The sequence below is a fragment of the Marmota monax genome, unplaced genomic scaffold (assembly GCF_021218885.2).
Source record: "Marmota monax isolate L192 unplaced genomic scaffold, Marmota_monax_Labrador192_F-V1.1 WCK01_AAM20220418_F8-fsc00014, whole genome shotgun sequence".
Taxonomy (NCBI): Eukaryota; Metazoa; Chordata; class Mammalia; order Rodentia; family Sciuridae; genus Marmota; species Marmota monax.
The window spans coordinates 25,566,711-25,585,833 of record NW_026695222.1 but is presented as its reverse complement, the minus strand read 5'-3'; the positions used below and the strand labels follow the sequence as shown (position 1 = coordinate 25,585,833).

The 19,123-nt window shown below is 45.6% G+C and overlaps 1 long non-coding RNA gene across 2 annotated transcripts in view; it reads right to left on the bottom strand.

The window, feature by feature from the left end:
* Positions 1–1,213: 1,213 nt before the first annotated feature.
* LOC124085293 (uncharacterized) overlaps positions 1,214–19,123 on the bottom strand; it is an 84,835-nt gene continuing 66,925 nt past the window's right edge. For both annotated transcript variants that reach the window (XR_009225826.1, XR_006849396.2), the window contains 2 exons: positions 13,692–13,883; positions 1,214–2,504 (listed from right to left, as the gene is read on the bottom strand). This is a non-coding gene — a long non-coding RNA (uncharacterized LOC124085293). The remainder of the gene's footprint in view (positions 2,505–13,691; positions 13,884–19,123) is intronic.

Genomic DNA, 19,123 nt, shown 5'->3' with positions numbered 1-19,123 from the left:
TTGCTGCTGCTGGGAAACTGTTCCCTCTCCGGATCTGTTTAAAATACAACCTTGGCGTAATTCAGGGCAAGCCACCTGGAGGAATTGCGCGTGAGAAAGTCTCCATATTGTGCAGGGGGCGGCCAGGTGCAGACCTTGGCCAGGGACCGGTCAGCGTGGCAGAAAAACGACGTGGGCTCGCAGAGGCCTCCAAGGAAATTCGCAAAACGACACTAAACCTCACCAACTTTGAAAATGTCTTTGAGTGCATGGAGGTAGAAAGGTGTTTCCATCAATTCACCCAGCTTTCAAGTAAACAGGAAGTTTACCTGTGGGCTCAAGTCACACTCAGCAAGGAGCCCAGGAGCAATTATCTCCACTTACAAAGGGGCTGGGGGGGGGCGGAGGCAGGCAGAGGAGAGACGGGAGCCAAGAACCACCTTGGAAAATTCTGTTACAAAAAAGAATCAAACCTAAGCTTTGAGATACTTTCTGAAAAGAAACTGCAGCCAGGAGAAATCTTTGCTTTGGAAAGGCATTCACATTATAGACAATTTTAACATACAAATTGAATTGTAAATAAAGGTTGATTATGTACCAGAGTCCCTAAGGGCCTCACAGGCACCTTGTGGTTCAGCATGCAAATTCTACACCTCACAACACGTGTAGAAGCTCATTTTTTCCCCTTAATGGTAAATTAATCTCTGTATAGAATACAAGATTGCAGTTGAATAACTGTATTTGATACTAGATTAACAGATTTTAACATGACAGTCTCACTTTCTGAGCAATAAAAAAAAAAATTAAAGATTGCTTGTTACCAAAGAAAAACAGTATCTCCAAAACTTTTTTTTTTTTTTTAATATGTGGCTTCTGATCGTGATTAACTCATTCTGTCAAAGTTGCCTAAATGTCACCCTGGATTACAAACTAAAATCTCATACGTCTTATTTTCTTTGGCATGGTAGGTATGGATTCCTTCTGTTCTTCTCAGAGAACCAGTTCAATAGAATTTGGGGATTGGGAAGGGGGTATCCTTTATATCAGGAAATTCAATGTGTAGCTTCAGAAATTTTATTTAATAAAAGAAGAAAAAGACATACAAAAAAAAAAAAAAAATCAGAGAGGAAAAGAGGGCCCTTGGCAGCTGGTTCCTAAATCCCCTGTGGGCTACTCTTCCTTCTTCTCTGGGCCCATTGTTGAGAAGATAAACAGAAAAACAAGAACAACGACATATGAATGCAGAATTTAATCAAATGTTTACAGAATCTTGAATTATTAACTAATGAAAAAACTGTTAAATTCTAAAGCATTTGAGTCTAAATTTTAAAAGCATGAAATCTAAGTTCGGTGTACTTACATCAATTTGAAGAGTACATGATTTAACCCCCCAGAATCACTGGTATTTGTGGGCAAGTTCTGATCAGAACTATGGTTTCCTATCTTTTAGTATTCTAAAGCATGAAAGTTGATATCCATGCATCTCAGTTATCTACTTCCCTCTCAAGTTCTTAAACATCGACAATATATCTGTACGAAAATGAAAAATCCTTCAGCTTTACACCAACGCCATCTTTGTGAGGAGAGTTCCGGAAAGAAGCAGAGGGTGAGTGCTTAAGAAGTCCCAACCACAGTAGTAGAAAGCCTGCCATAAATCATTCTTAGTAGCTTTGTCACATTTTTCAAAAGTAAACAAACTGGGCTATGTTTGCAGCAACTCGGATTGCAGCATAAATTTCAATGATATATTTGTTCAGTTCACTGATAGGAAGCTAATATTACATTCATATATTTTCTTCCTGTCAAGAGCTATTTACAAGCTGGGCATGGCGGTGCACGCCTGTAATCCCAGCTGCTTGGGAGGCTGAGGCAGATGGATCCCAAGTTCAAGGCCAGCTTGAGCAACTTAGTGAGATCTTATCTAAAAATAAAAAAAGATATTTACATATGTACAGTATCTCAGTTAAAAATAAATATAGCACCATAAACTATATTTTATATAAAAGCAAAAGGGAAACAAATATGCAAGTCCAGTAAAGATTTCAGAGCTTCTAATAAGCGATCGGGAGGGGAGACTCGAATATAGTCTGTCTTGAACAAAACAAGTTGCTGGCAGGCCTGCACCCTGTCCACAAGGTGTCCTGGGTCAGGCCTGTGGGGCTGGGGAATGTGGCACAGGCCTAGCCATCTGCACTTAAGTCCCCACCAAGATTCAGTCTGGGAGCCTCAGACAGGAAAGGGGTCTGTCATTTGGGTGCACAATGTGGAAGTTTCAGAAATCTTTTCTTCTTCAGCAGATAAAATACAATCAGTTCCCCTTCAGGTCACAAGCCAAAGGTGCCAGGCATGAAACAACCTTCCCAGAGGAGTCCATCCTGTTTTCCTAGTGCAGTAGGGTCCAGAAGACTCTGTCGCTTGGTTCTAGGGTGGCAAAAAGGAAACATCTTGGTCCTGGTCAGATTGCAAAGCCAAGATGGTCTCTCCAGCAACTTCAAGATGAGGGTTACTTGCATTTCTAAAATACCCTGAGGAGAGAAATCACAAGTTCGTATCACATGTGCCATGAACTGTGTCTTAACACATCCTCTAGTTGCTGCTGCTGTTGTTAAACCACATCAGGATAACAAGTCATTTTAATAGAATAGTCATACGGACGTCCTTTCAAATGACAAAATGCCTTCATTAGTAAGTATCTAACTTTTAAAGATGGACTCCCAATAGTTTTGCATATTTAAAAAATTATAGTAAGTAAAAAAAAATAATATTACTTGTTTTCCCTGAAATACAAAAGAACTGGCACCAGGTGGAAGACAGGAGGAGGGCAGTTGCTCGTGGGTGGGACAGAGGTACAGGTAGAGGGAAGGATATAACCTCTCCCTATATTGGGGTGTAGAAATAAACCATTCAAAGAACACACAGATTTTATTAACTTAGTCTTGCTCAGGTTTAAAATAACCAACCAGGCTGGCGTAGGAGTGTCTTCTTAGTAAACACACACCTCCGCTGCAGTGGAACAGAAGTCATAGCATAAGTCACTAACTTTTACATCATGCCTCAAAATTTACAAGTGTCCCTCCTTTCTAGAAGACCACGTGATATTTTGTACTTTAGCATATGTTCATCAAACATAAAGACTAATTGCATTTATTTCCTTAGCTGTTTTATAAATAATAACTGTTAGGCACAAAAGTTGGTCTATTAATTCACCTACTACTTCGGAACTGTGTTGTCACACGACTTGCCATCATTTCCTAGAGGAAGTCCAGTTTCCCCCTTTAACAACTGATGGTTTATTGAAGTGTGTAAGTTTGGAAAAGCGCAGGGCGCACCCTTGTCCAGCAGTGTCCACCGCGGAGCTCTGGCCAGCAGTGAGGGATCCTAAGCGAGGCCCCGAGGCTGGGATGCAGGGGCTCTGCAAGCTGGTCCTCCTGCACCACTGCCTGTGGCAACAAGCAGGGAAGCCAAAGGAGCGACTTGTCCAACTGTCTTCTAAAAACACAAACTCGTGTAGTGCCAAAGAATTCAGAATCTGTAGGTTTAAGGTATACGTGTGTGCGCGTGTGAGCTTCAAAATACCAGCACTAAATGTGGTTAGAAATACCATTAATATTTCAGCCTCATTCAGCCACTGACCAGCGACATGGCCTGGGTTTATGGCTTAACTTTTCCAAGCCTCACTGTCCTCAACCGTGCGGTCCTTTGCACAAAGCATGGAGCAGGCTGCTGCCGCACTGCATGTGGCTGGCCACGAAGGGTTCGAACCCCACCTCTGCTATCCACCAGGGCACAGGCTCTGATGCAGGGTGTGGCTCTCTGCGCAGCAGGCTCCTCCAGCGTCTCCAGCTCCTGCGCACTCCTTCCCCGGCCAGCTGTATGTATATCCCCTCATTTAATCCTCAGGACTCCCCTAGGAGAGCAAAATTAGGCTAGTATTAGAGTGAGAGAATTCTGGTCCAATCTGGTGGTGACATCTGGAGGTCTCATGACAGCTGGGTGGGAACACGCCAGGTAGGCCCTGAGATCTTCCTGCTGCAGGGCATCTGGACCCTGGTGGGTGGCACTGGAGCCACAGCTAGCAGACAGGTGCCAGGCACTGTCCCGCCCAGCTAAGCAGCGCTAGCCCTCTGAGCCCTTCAGCAGCAGGCATGTGGGACACAGTGAGGCTGCTCTGCCCCAGGCCACTGGCGCAAAGTTGTAGACCTGGGCTTCAACCAGATGGTCTTGCTCCAAGTAACCCTCCCAACTCCCTAGTGACACTTCCCAAGAGCTGTGCTGAACAGTCCTCTCAAGACTCCCAGAGGGACAACTGGCTGCAGGGTACCCACTGCCTCCTGCCACTTACCAAAGGCAATGTAGGTAGCAAGTGACCTTATAGTGAGCCTTTTGGGTTGTGCTTTTGTGGGTGCTCTAAAACCTGAATAATTAATTAGTTAGAACAACAACAAATCTCATTGATTTTTCTTGAACAAAACTGGTTGGTGTGATGTCCTTTTGTTTCTCACTCATTTTCTAAATCCAGATAGAGAATTAAAAAGCAAAAGCAAAATTATTTATGCTTCTGCAGTTTGGGAGTTGGCATTTTTCAAAGCAAATAGCCCAGTACCCCACAATTCCCTTCCAGCCCTACAGGGGGCGTTCATGAGTCCTTTGGTTGGGGATGATTATGAGGGAGGAAAGGAGACTTGAGGTCTGGGGTCAGGTAGGGTCCAACCATGGTGTGCGTCACTGTACTATCAGTGCAGCTGGGTAATGGGCTCAAGGAGATGAATTACACCATTGTATATGCTTGAAAAGGTACATGAAGTAAAGTTACAATGCTTAAAATAACACCAGCAGAAAACAAAAATCATGAGTTTACACTTCCTGTGTGATCTTGAGTAAGTTACTTAACCTCTCTGGGCTTGAAATGTATTATCTAAAACAAGAGTCCCAAGGCAAATTGACTCTAGCATGCTCAGTACACAGTAGCTCTATTAGAGAATCTGATGTGATGAGATGCTTTGCACTAAAGAAGTATTCAATAAATGGCAATAAACCCTCATCACTGCCATTGTCCCCAGCCAAACACATGCCCCCATTTCCAATACTCAGCAGAGCACGTGGCCTAGGAGCCTGACAGACTGACATGAACTTCAAGTATCTGAAGAGGTGAAACAGGCTCTGTTCTAACCTCTTGCTCTGCCTTTCACCCCCTCTCCTTCCAAAGCCACTGGCTACAGTAAGGTGCAGTGGTGGGCATGGCCCTCACCTGGCCAGACGAAGAGAGTGGGAGAGTCAGAGCTTGTTCCCTGCTGCAGCCACAGGATGTCTGGCACACAGTAGGGACTCTGGCCATCCACAGGTGGGTGAGCTCACTGGAAGGTGACCCTGGGTTGGTGCTTCCCGTCACTGCAGGATAAGGGTCCAGGCAGAATGTCCTGGAGCTCCCAACTAGGGCTCGGGGGCTGGGGTTCTGTGCTGAAAGGATGTCATCAGGTTGTAGAGCAGTACAGGGGTGGATCTCCCCGGGCCTCACCTACCCCACCCATTGAGAGCAGTGCAGGAGCCCCCACCAGCTCCCAGGGGTGGGGGACTAACCCCAGGCCCCTGAACTGTGCGGCCAGAGTGCATGCAGAATCACCACGGCCTGCGAAAACACGGAGGAGCTCATGAGAAATGCTGCCCTTGTGCCGTCTCTGACCATGAAACAGAAACCAGACGTCTGTCACCCTCCCACCTTTCTCACGGAGTCACAAGAGAAAAAGTCAGTCTTGTCACAGTAATCATTAGAACACAGAAAAAAAAATGTTTAAATATATGGCAATAAACATATAGACACACATATAAAAAACCCTTCATTAAAAATGAAGAGGAGAATGGCATTTGAAAAATGCATTAGCAAGCTTGGGGGTCTAAATTTTAGAACATTTCTTCTTGCATCATAACTACATCATAACAATGTAGTTACATTGTTACCTCTTAGAACATGTCACTTTTCATAAGATTTTAGAGCCATCAGAAAATCAGTATTTTCAAATGAGATTTCTCAGTCGGTATTCAGCTGGTATGAAGCCCATGAGAAGCAGGACCGGCTTTCCTATACTGCAGTCTGCACACTGAGCACCTCTCAAAACCACGCCAGAGTGTTAAAAAAAAAAAGAAAGAAAGAAAAGAAAAAAAAAAGAAAGAAAAAGAAAAAGAAGAAAAATAAAAAGCAGCAGCTATTATTTAAAGGGTTTCACATATAAAGTGATCTATCCACAAATTCTATCACTGAGGCACATAATTTTTAAAAAAGCTACTCCAAAAATTGATAAAAGTATATATAACACAGTTCCTAATTTCAAAATTTAAAAGCTGGTTTTATAGGTAAACTGACAAATTCACCCCATGAAAAATACAGATGTTAAAATGGAAGATAAACACTCCTGCTTTTTTTTTAATTGATGATTTTTAATGGCATTGCTTTTTATTTATTTTTTTATTTGTTCTAATTAGTTATACGTGACAGCAGAATGCATTTTGATTCATTGCATACAAATGCTTTTAATACTCCCAAACAGAAAAGGCCGTGTTTCCTCCCTCGTTGGAAGGAGAGCCACCAACTTCAGAAACCTCTCGGCATACAACTTCAGGGCAACGTGCATTAGGTAATCACAGGCGCCACAGGGGCTACGGGGGTCCAAAATCAGCTTCAGCTGTGTGAAATTAAAACAAAACCAAAATAACAAAAAGCAAAAAAACAAAACAACAAACAAAAACAAAAAACAAACAAACAACAAAAAAACTTCTTTTGGTCCAAAGGAACACCTCACTAATTTTTCTTCACGCTCATTTAATCTTGTGCATAAAAACAGCCAGGCTGGGAAACGAACAGCACCAAGACCTCGCCAGCGCGGTCAGTAAAATGCAAACAGCAGAAGGCCGCGAGAAACGGCTAAGCTAAGAAACGTGGAGGCAAAAATCAACGCGCACAAACCAAACTAAAAAGAAGCAGATGCAGCTTCGCACCACAGAGGCTGGGAAACGACGGCCGCGGACCTAGTGTCCAGCCGGTACCGCTCGAGCGGCCCAGGACACCAGCACCATCCGACAGCGTGAACAGCGGGTCGGGCTCCCGGGCCGCCGGGGAGCGCGGGGCGCGGCCTGGAGACCCGGCCGGGGCCACCAGCCGGCGGCCGAGCGGAGCGGAGCGGGCGCAGCGCGCCGCGGCTCCCCGCGGCCCGGGCGGCTGCGGAACCGACCGCATTATTTTCACCAGGCAGCCAAAGGAAATGAAAAAGCGGCGGGGAGGGGGGTCGGCGCCTCGAGCCACGGGCGCAGGTGCTACTTTCATATGGAAAGCACTGTGCCGGGGAAAATGACACCGTATCGCGGGCGCGGGAGCACAGGATCCTTATCAGCAGCTCGGGCTGCAATAAGCGCGGCGGAGATGGAGATCAGCGCTGCGGAGCGATAACGCCGGGCGGCCAGCGCCGCGCACCGCCGCGCACCGCCGCCAGAGGGCGACGCGGCGCCGTGGAAGCCGCCCGCCGTCCTCAGGTTCTGCACAGCGCGCGGGGAGCGGGCATAATGACTGAGCCTCAATCTCTCAAATTAAGCATAATGATTAAAGCCCGCAGCAAAGAGAAAATCTTCCAGCTCGCCCCTGGCACCAGCCAGATCATATCCTGAATGGCTGCAAAAGCCTGATGAATTTCTTCGGGGAAGACAATGACTGGAGAGATTTCGAGTTGTGGATAAGAAAAATGAAAACTAAAGATACCGAAATGAATCTCAACAAGGCGTGAACTAAAACCCAAACCCCTGCCAACACAAACAAACCCTCTCCACATCACGAAAAGCGCATTATACACCTCGGGAAGGGGAGTTACTTAAAACGATGCTATCACCCTTTCATAATCACGAAAACCTGGCACATTCCTACTGCCGGCACAAGATGAAATCGAATAACTCCTCCACACACGAAATGATGCACAGATATAAGCCACCTTGGGGGACATTTTTATTTAATAATCTTCTCATCCGTGTTAGACCTTTTCAGATCTCTCTGTCGCCCCATTTTCTTTAGCAGCTGAAGTACATAAAGCAAGCTGTACCCTGCAGAGCCGACAGCACTCAAAATGCTCAAGAAAGCTTTGCAAAACCTGCTCCGATTAATAGGGAAATATTGAAGAGTGGGCAATTCATCTTTTATTTGGTTCAAACAAATTACCTTATAGAACAGCAGAACACTCTTAATTCCAGGGTGCCTGCAGCCCCGGCTCTGTGTGAAAATGAATGTCTCCCCAGAGACTGTGGTATTTGTTACTTAGAGCTTTGGAATTCGGTTATACCTTAATAAAAACATAATCTCTTTATCCAAAAGAACATTATTACTGCTGGTTTAGAAATCAATTATAAGGTAGGAAAATTAAGACTTACTTCTTCTGATTTGCCTTCTCATTGCCCTGAACAGGTTTCTACTTACTCTGCTAGTTAATGTCAAAACCTCCAATTCCTGCTGATATTGGTCACTACAAATTCTTGAAACTGATACAGATATTCTTTCCTCTTGTCTTCATGGAGAAACTATTTTTTAAAATGTATATGTAATTAAAAACATATAAACCCACAAAATAACCCCAAGTGCCCCCTCTTATTTTGTTTCAGATTAAGGTTTGGCACTGGAAGAACCCTGCCTTTCCCTCATGCCCTAACTCCTTTCAGTTGTCATCTATGGCCCGGTGTGTGTGTGAGCTGGCATCCCAGCCAACTGACATCAGTTCGCCCAGGACACTCCCAGTCTTTCCCCTGGTGGGCGCCTATGCTGTGTATTCCCAAAAGCCCCAGGGTCTCTTCCTTCTGCCATGTCCCACCTAAACAATCACCTCGGTGTGTGCAGCGGACAGTGCCGCTGCTGCCTTCCTGCAGTCAGCTCAGCACCAGCAAAGGGGAGTCTGAGAGCGCACCCCCTCAAGGGCAGCTCCGGGTCAGTGGATGCAACTAATTAGTTTCTCTAGGCCATTTCTAAACGCTTGTTTTTACACTCATCGTTCCTTTACAGCAAAAAAGAAAAAGGAAAAAGAAGACAAGACAAAAGCAAGACGGGAAGCAGCAATATCCTGCAGAGAAAGCCCTTCATGCCGACCTGAGGTCAGGCCTCGGCCCAGGCTCTCCCCAGCTGACTCTGGGCAAGTCAGGCCACACGAGGGGCCTGGTTTCTTCTTCTGCACCCAGTGTGCTCAGCTGTGCGTCCATAACACCCTACACAGAACTGCAGCCCTGAAGGACAGGAGCTGGGGAGGAAACACGATAAGGCATTGCCCATTGATAAAACAACATCCACTTTAAGATTTGGGATGGTGCATTTCAACAGAAGAAACCCAGACAACTGCACTGTGAATTTTTTTCTTTTTGTCTTTCACTGATTCCAGACATATCCAGGGCTTAACACGACTGACTGGAGAGAGGGTGCTTGTTTTTAACCCTCCTTCCTGCCTTTAGAAAATCATAAAGATGCTTAAGAACTCCTGTGCACAAGATCCTTTAAAATCCACTGAAGACAGGTACCAGGTCAGCTGCCATCAACTGATCCCCAAGAATCACAGCCAGCTCATGAACGGAGAAGGCAAGATTCTGGTGGACCTTCCACTAGGGGTACAGAGCAGACACACAGATCACAACAAGCAAATGTAATTTAATGTTCCCAACATCTTACATGGCATTTCTGGAGCAAAATGAATGCTGCCAGGTGTCAGCCACTTAAAGCTCTATTTCATCAGAGACCAGTAAACACGCCGATTGGCATCCATAGGAAATCCAGGTCAGCGAGCCTGGCCGCAGTTTCCCTTTGCTTCCTAATTAAATAACCCTCCTCTTTCTGCACCTGCCTCTGAAAAGGCTTCCTTTACCTGCATGAAGACAGTGTTTTGTACGTGTCCTTCAGGCAGTGCCAATTCTGCCTACCCAGGTCACTGCCACCCCTGGGAAGCTGTCTGCACAGTGTTTGGCTACGTCTGGGCCTGCACTTGGTCAGTCATCGACACAAACTGATTTAGCAGAAGCTGAGGGATTATAGCCTGGGAAATGAGAGAAAAAAGGAAAACATTACACTTTAGGAAAGAGGGTCAAAGGGAACAGCAAACTAAGGAAAACAAGCAATTTGGAATTTAAAGGTGAAAACAACAAAGCAGAAATTTGGGGAGGAACAAGAGGCCTTCCCAAAGTCAAAGGGCTTTGGGGTAGCGCCCTGTTTTCTCCAGGGAATGGGTTTGGCTTTGGAGGAAGTTCAAGTGGTGCCCACAACTTATCTGGAATCACAAAGAACAGTCTAGGTAGCTGTCTGCTTGGCATGGTTAACCACCTTGAGGTTGGGGGCTGTCTACTCTCTCCCACAATCACCCAGCAATCGAGGGCCCACGACCAACACCTAGGTCATTACTGTCTTCCAACAGATGGGTGGTGCCCCTAAGATGCCCCCTGCATACATTCATTGCTGTGAGGGCAAAGCTCCACCATAATCTAGAACACGTGTGAGAACTTATTTGGCACCAGAAGCTAATCCATGAGAGAGAGAAACTGAACACACATAGTTCAACCAAGGAAGCTGTCGACTTTTGACCAAAAAAAAAAAAAAAAAAATATTTGTATTAAACAGATACCAAATAGTAAGATGTCAAAATATTTCTTACATTAACTTTATTAAAATAATATTATAGATTGTTCAGAATATTTTAAACACTACTTTAAAATTTCTCTTTTTAAGTTAGAGAGAAAATGTTAGCAACACAGGTTATGAACCAAGATACATACTTAATATTGACAGAAGAAAATTATTTGGTTTCAATGTCTGTTCTTAAACTTAACTTTCAGAAAATAAAGTTTTGAGTTGCTCGTTCTTTCTTTTTCTTTTCTTTCTTTCTTTTTTTTTTTTAGGAACAAGCCTATAATTTAGATTTGTTCTCCTCAAGGGGATGGGTTCATGCCTCTGCTCAGTCTCCAAAGGGTCACTGGTTCCATTTCTGGGGTTGCCAAGATCCTACAGAGTTGTTTGGGAGTATTTATCAATTTGCACCAGACCACTTCCCCTTCAAAGAAATGAAAGAAGCCAACCTAAGCCAAGAACATTCTCTGAAGTCAATGATGTCTCTCCAGAGCTTACAAACTGCTTTTGTACAGTTAGATATCATGTCGTACAGGCCAGTCATTTTAAGAGCTAGAGAAAACTGATTGCACATATTTTAATTCCAAGACTGCTTGTGGTCCTTACACAAAACAAAAGCTACTGTTAAAGTTGGTGAGTGCCAACCATGTGAGCCTGCTTGTACTAGTCTCTGAGCCCTGAAAACCTCCCCCGTGTGGCTTCCAGCACCCTCCAATAACATTCACATGTTAAGGGTAGACTGCCCCAGAGGAAGGATGAGGTTTGCAAGCCACAGAGTGGCAAGCACCTCAGTTTTCTGGGGAATAGATACTGCAGCACCAGTGGACCTCTCAGAGGGCAGGGGGCAGTGAACTGAGTGAAGAGGTGTGGCGATGACAGAGAATGCGCCCCGTAAACTGCTTTTAGTTTCCACGTGGACAAACACTGTGCGTGTTTGCTAATGAACCTTTACATTAGGTTAACAATTAAAATGAGCAAGAACATTCACCAGTGACATATTGGTCTCTGATCATTGATTAACATTAACTGAGATGGATCTGACCTTCTCCTTCAACCATGACGTGGATTTCTAGCTTGCACTTGAAATGTCATACTGTCTACCAGCTTAATGGATTCTGACAAATCAGCTCAACATATGATCCAGGAAAGTCGATTAATACAGGGATAGATGCTTCGTTCATTCTGAGGCATGCCACCAGAACCTTCAATGCCAAGGTTTTCACTGAAGTACACTGTTTATTTTAACAGAATACGAGATAAAAACAGGTCATCTGGTATGACAACCTAAGGCTTTTTCCTCTAAGTTAATAAATTCACATATACTCACAATGTGTGTGGCTGGAATTATTATTATCCAAAGTCCTCGGGGTCCTGTTGAGTGTAGCAGTTACCAGGAGCCAAGTTGGGTGCAAGCCAACCACCAAGGCCAGCCCCTAACAGTGCCTGAGTTCAGTGCCCTGCACCAGCGCAGCAACAGGCTAATGGCTCCTGAGCACCCCCTTCCTTGCAGAATCCTGATGCTTGGGGAGATGGGCATCTTCTACACCCTCCCCCATGCTGTACCCACAAATATATGGTGCAGCTGTGGCCAGAGAGGGGCCCTTGGGGAGAGGGCAGTGAGGTGGGTTTCTGGCATAGGATACCTTGCTCTTCTGAAGAGACAAATGGGAGACAGGCAGAACTGTCACGAGCACCTGGCAGAGTGGACAAAGATACCGAGTGGCCAGCCCTGGAGCTTCCTGTCCACGGCACTGCTGTGTCTCAGCATCTGGCGTGAGGGAGCTCTCTCCTCACTGTCCAAGCCTCTCAAGAGTCTGTTTCCTCTTCCTTCTTTTGCAACTGGCAGCTCTGGCTGGGCCCAGAAGAACCTTGAAGTTGAGCTGAAGTCCACAGCTCGGGCTCCTCACTACAAAATGAAGGCACAGGAGCACAGGGGCTTTTCCATCCACCCAAGAGCCAACCTGAAGCAATTGCTTCTTTCCCTTTCCATGTCTGTCTCTAATGGAGAAGCCCAAATACTGTCACATCAAGGTCAGCATGGTCAAACCTTTCTACTTTATCTCCATGATCACTACAGTCAGGTCACAAGGTAACAGCATGAGTTTTCTGGCCCATTTTTTAAGAAAAAACAGCAACCCAGTATACCATCTCATTTCTTACTAAAGATAACTATGACCAACTCTTAAACATTTTATAATCAGGTTTTATGAATTTTGTTTTGCTTTGCTTTACTGGAGCAGGTCTATGGAGTATGAGAGGTGGTAAGTCAGTTTAATCACTAAGCCAAAATTAAAAACTGTGTGAACAGAGAAACAATTTGCACTCAGGCGCTGAAAACCATACGTCTGAAGAGCCTGCCCACCACGGCCCACGGTGAAGAGAAGGCTAACATCCCTGCTCCTTCCCTGATCACAGACCCCTCCCTGGTTTTCAGGCTCCACTCCAACCCCCAGGCACGGGAGAGCATATTTTAAAGTGGTCGCAGTGAAGTTTAGAAGGAATTAGGGCGGCTCAGGAACCCCAGTGGAAGAGGGTTAGAAAGCTTCTAGAGACTCAGGAAAAAAGACATCCCAGGCCCTCTGACCTGGCTTCAGGCCCTGGACTCCAGGAGGACTCAAGCTCTATGTTCCAAGCAGCAGGATGCCAGCACCACTGCCAGGACACCCTGGACTAAGGAGCCCTGTGCAGTGAGGGGCTGGGTGAGATGATCTTTCCCTAAAGCCTCCATCAACTTTAAATTCTAGGAATTCCATGAGTCCACCCTCCACTATTATTAAAAGATGTAAATGACTGTCAGCAGTGACACAGACATTTATATCATTAATGCCCCCTTCTCCCAAGAATCAGTTCTTGTCATCTTTGGAGGAGAGGGGGAAGGTACTTTCTGGTCCCCGCCCTGTTTCTGTGGAAGAGAATCAGTGTTATCAATCACCTGATTGATTGGATGTCTAGTTATCCCAAACATGACCTTAAGAATGAAATGAAACTTGCCATTTATCTTCTCTGCAGGGATATATTAATAAAAGAAAACGCAACTTTGTGATTTCTGTCACATCCTCAGTGGCTGAGGAATAGGGCAAATACTTACTGTGCTTTGTAATATCCTGGCCACAGAGAGCTCATTCCGAGATGATGAAGCTGGCAGGGGGATGTGACTGTCAGAGGCAGAGCTGGGATCTGCAGTGGACCTTCTCTTCGACCTTCTGTTGGCCTATGCTGGGGTCATCTGCAGAGTCATACTGCGTGGCTCTCAGTGCAGCTGACGACACCTGAACTCGAGCTGCAAGAAGAGAAGTGTCAAGAAGCCGAATAGCTTATGTGACCTGTGGGGCTCACTCCAGAGAAGTGGGCACCGCACATACACACCGTTCCCAAGCTGAACACATCAGAGTGACCAGGTTCTGGAGTCTCAAAGTGAGTTCTCAGTAAGATGTAATGGGCCACTTACAGTAACCTCTTCAACTAAGGGCCAGCCCCACACACAGTGTCCAATTTGAACTCAAAAGCCTCGGCCAGGCAAAACCAGAGTTGGACTCCATCAGCTATCACAGAAAGAACCCAATGCTACTGCGCAGCAAGCCTGGGAGGCCTATGCCACGCAGGGTATGCTCCCATCCTCTGTGAGACCTGCCCCTGGCACGCCCTGCACACCCGCACTCAGTGAGTTGGTGTGTGAGCAGATGAGTTACAACCTGCTCACCAAGCCCGGGCTTCCCCCGTTGTCCATAGCATGACTAGGAGAGACCTCCTAACAGTAAAGATGATATATTTGACATATTTTTCTATAAAAATAAAACTGCATGCTTCCAGTGTCCAGCCTGCCAACACACACACACACACACACACACACACAACTTCCTGCATCCTGTTTTCTATGAGTTAAATTTGATGGACCCCAAGATTCATTAAAATACTTAGAGCTTGCAGCTGGCTCTCCTCTGTGCCCAGGGCAAGTCCCCTCTTCTTAGTGCAGCACACCAGGCCCTTCCCAATGGCCTAAGGGACATTCCTGTTATGGTCAGTTTACAAATAAAACATGTCATTTATTCCTGTATCTTTGGGGTTACAGATGCCTTGGAGAACCAAGGAAAGCTATAAGTCCTTTCTTACAAAGAAGTTACACATGCCGTGCACACAAGATGCCACAAACAATGGTTTCAGAGAACTGAAAGAACCCTCTGGAACTCACTCCTTGACCTCCCTGGCTGGTGGATTCCCAGCTATCCCTCAGAGCTCAGGTCAAAGTACTGATGTACTCTGTAAGCAACTCTCGCAGACATTTCCTCTGTCCCCAGGAACTACACGCTTTAAGCTGGCTAAGTCTCCTCCTCAGCCAGTCCTCGCCATGTTCCACATGGGGCTGCCTGCATAAGCCCCTCAGCAGATTCCAAGAGCTTCAGGTGCCCATCATAGGTGCCCAGCCTCCAGCTCAGGTTCCAGTGCTGGGGATCAGGGTGAGTCCCATGATGTGTTTTCCAAACAGACCTCTGCCTGCACCTGTTAGAAGTGACGTGTTACATGTGCTCTTTCCTTTAGAAAACTTGATTTAATACTCTCCATAAACTTAAGGACAAAGACTAATCACAGGGCTAACTGGACCTTCACATTTCCCTTCCTGAAAGCTTCACCAATCTTCACCCAGAAACAGCAGTAAGTGGTGTTTTTTTCCAATTCTCCAACTCAAGGAAGAGTGTAAATATAGCAGCACCATAGAGAAAGCAGAGTCATGATAATGGATATAGACGGCAGGGTCTGACTCTCAGATCAGATGCCAAAAGGAGCTCTAGTCAGAAAATAAAAATACCCCAAGATGAAGCTGTAGTCTTCCTAGCCACACAGAGACAGACACCTCAGAGTGCAGCCAAGGGCTGAGTTAACAAGCTCCAAAAGAAGCATCACCCTTAGCTGCCTGTAACGAGAAAGGGCATCAAACAGGGGAAAGACATCAGTGTCCATGCACTGTCCTTTTCTTCTAAAACTGCCTCAAATGATGCATATGTCTGTCTGCAGAACAAGGAGGCTCAGTCCTTGCAAGAGTCCCACGTGGAGACACCTCCAACTGTCCTGGCCAGGAAGAGACTGAGCCGATCGGTTTTCTCCACATGTGCATAGTGTATATAAACTCAGGCACACACATGCATCAATATGCAGGCCTGAGGGGGAAGGAAGTGGCCACATGCAATGCACAACACAGAAACATCTCGTGTTCTCTTTAATGACAACAGACCACTTTTACGTTGAACATCTGGACCATTCGTCTTATGCTCCTGCAAACCAGGGAGGACTTCCTGACTCTGCTACAGCCCCCTTCCTGCGGCCAAGCCCCGCTCAGAAGTTGCTTTACATCCTGGCTTATATCAGGGACAGGAGTTTGCCAATAAAGAACACTAGAGAACACATCCTTTGAATTCCTTGGGCAGGCTGGCTGCTGATGGGAGGTCATTAATATCAGAGAGCTTTGGGAAGGCACTGGCCCAGAGCAGGGTTTGGGCAATGCGGCGCCTAGTCACAGCAGGGCCTTCCCCCAGGTTTTCTGTGGGGCTGGTAGAGGGGCTACTGATAGGCAGGAGACACTAGTTTCCACTGATGTCCCTTCCATGAGTGGATCTGGCACTATCTGCATAGGCCTTGTTGAATCAGTAGGTTAAACTGAAGGAAGCAAACTTGTAGTGTCATGTGACAGACTGGAAGGGACGTGGAAAAACCTGAGACCTACCTCCTCACAAGTCCAGTCATTCTCCTCTTCCTCTAACTGGTCATCCACCATTCGGGTGCCTCCCAGTGTCAGATTAAAATGTAATGAGTAGGTAAGAGGCCCAATTCACTCCCTCTGAACCACTGGGAGTGTGGCAGACATGAAGAACATCATGTGACAGCCAGGCTGAGCCTTCCTCTGCATTCCAGTGCAGAGTGTGCCTGACACTGCAGAAGCACCTCAGGGGCAAGTTGTACCCACTTACTGCTCATGAGTACTTCCACTAGGGGGCAGGCACTGGGAAAGAAAGCATGTGGAAGCTGGCAAGAGCTGGCTATTTGTTGGCCACTGAAAATCTTGATGAGGAAGATGCGGCACCTGGGCCTCACATTCAGCAAGTGTTTCATGAATTCTGATGGAGCAGGCTGGTGGGGAGGATGGCCCCATCTTCAGATGACCTGTGTCAGCTGAGGTGTAGCGTGCCCACTAGCGCATGCCTGCAGGACGCTAACAGTGGACAGATACTGGATTACCTCAAGGCGTTGGGTTGGTAGGCACCCTTACACCACAGAAAAGATGGACACTCCCAGAGACAGCATTGCAGGCCTCAGAGGTGGGCAAGAATCCCACCCTTATTTGCACAGAACACCTACATCACCAAAGCATACTTGGAAGACTTTGCATTTTTCCTGTGTAAACTATCCAAAGAACTTCATTAATCAAAAAGTAAGAGAAATTTTTCTTTATAGGTTATTTAATCACTACTCTCAATGAATATTTTATCTAAATTTAGGAGACATGGTAGCTTCATTATTTATAACCTAGTAGTCATGTTTCAAAATCATTATTGCAATTACTTTTTGCTTCTTTACATAATTAAAGCTCTAATATTCCTTCCTGCCCAGAAGGTCACTGTCACTAAACTCAAGACAAGACGGTAACTGCAGGGATTTTAGGGGAGTGCTTGAGGTGCGACTGGATCCTGGTGTTGACCCTGGCCAGGAGGCGCTACCTGAAGGGACTGGGCCAGCCAGAGGCAAGAGCAGTCCTGCCTTAGTGGAGGGGGGCTCAGTGTGCCATTCTCTGGAACATGCAGGCCAGCCCTGGAGGGGTTTGCAAAGATGGAAATGAAGGGGCACAGGCACTGGAAGGCAGCCTGCCACACCTGAAGCCAGAGTGCAGTACAGTGAACAGGCTCAGCCTGTGGTGGAGGCCAGGCTTGCTGACAGCTGACCGCCAGACATCTGCTCCACTGTGTCTGCCGGACTCAGCGCTATCCAGAGCATTAGACAAATCCCCAATAAACTAATTTTTAACAGAAAATAAGCAAATATTTAGCCCTATATAGTTTTTATTTTTTCTAAAATATTAATTATACAACAAATAGTGACAGATCATATAAAGTATTTAAGCAGAATGCATTAACCATGGTGTACTTACAACAGTAACAGAAAAGGGAACAACTCGGTTAGTATTTCCTTCTCGATTCTGACTTCGACAACAGTGAGCTCATTGCAGATAATAAGGTGTGCACCACTTTCTTAATATTCACCCCCAAACTTTTGATACTTCAGGTGCCCTAATTTTGACTTCAGATGGGTCTAAATCTGATTATGCCACCAACCAGGGACTACAAGGACACAATACATAGGCACAAGTCCTGAGGCTGGACACAGTGAGACAGGCAGACACAGCACTGTCAGCACTCACCATCCACAGGGGTCACTGCCAAGCCTGATGAAGAGGGGAGAGCAGAGCTCTGCGGACCCAGGGCGGGATGGGTGGGGTCATAGGAAGTGCAGGCTTGCCGTGGGCCCCACCATGTTATCTAAGCAGAGCTCAAAAAATCTGGGGATCTAACAAAGCACACACAAAAAAACGTAACTATTCAACTCTGAGTACCCTGGGGACGGGCAGAACCTGTCTTACTGCACAGTGATGGCAGATCCCAAAGTAGTAACAAGAGGGAAACAACCCTGGTCTAAAAGGAACCCCTGGAGAGAGGAGAAAGTAAGAGAAGTGGAAGAAAGAAACACATCCTTCACCTCCTGACTTCACTGTAGGACTTGGTTAAATTTAACAAGATACAAGGGAAAGCTCAAAAAAAAAAAAAAGTTGGGGGGGATATAACTGATATTTGTTATAAACACAGAGAAAGACTGTACAAAACTGAGGCTTAATGGCGGTCCCTAAGCAGAAACTAATGGCGATGCAAGTGATTCCTATCCACAGAAGACCAAGTGTGTCCCGTGGAATGCAATCAGGTATCACTTTGGATATTGATCTGTTTTGAATCCCTCAAAGTTTACGTCAACATTCCTTGGTCAGACTACAAACGTGTGCTACTTTGAGTTCTCCATTAAACTGGTTGTACTATCTTATTGGTTTCCATCATTAATCAATGAGTTAAAAATATAATCTTTGACATATGTTCAGTTATATCTAGGTGAAGGTCATGATTACATCTTCTTTTAAAATTTATCCTTTAAAAAGGCTTTGATTTTAATATCATAATGTAAAATAATTAGCTTAAAGTGTTCCACAAAGGGGAATATGATACGATCATGGAACTATCTGCCTACAGAAAGATCAGCATTTTGGCCACTGCTGCTCCTCATTCAGATACATTAGGTGGAAAATAACACTCACTGTATTTTCAAAGCAGCAAGCCCATTAAAAAATTGTTCTTGGGTTACAACCATGGTGACATGGCTTATACTTCAAATAAAACAAAGTGAGTTTCTAAACCTAAATTTAAAAATCGATTCAAAAATTATAGTTTCTGAGGTTAAATTCCAACTACCCAGGTAGTCCACTCTGCCAAA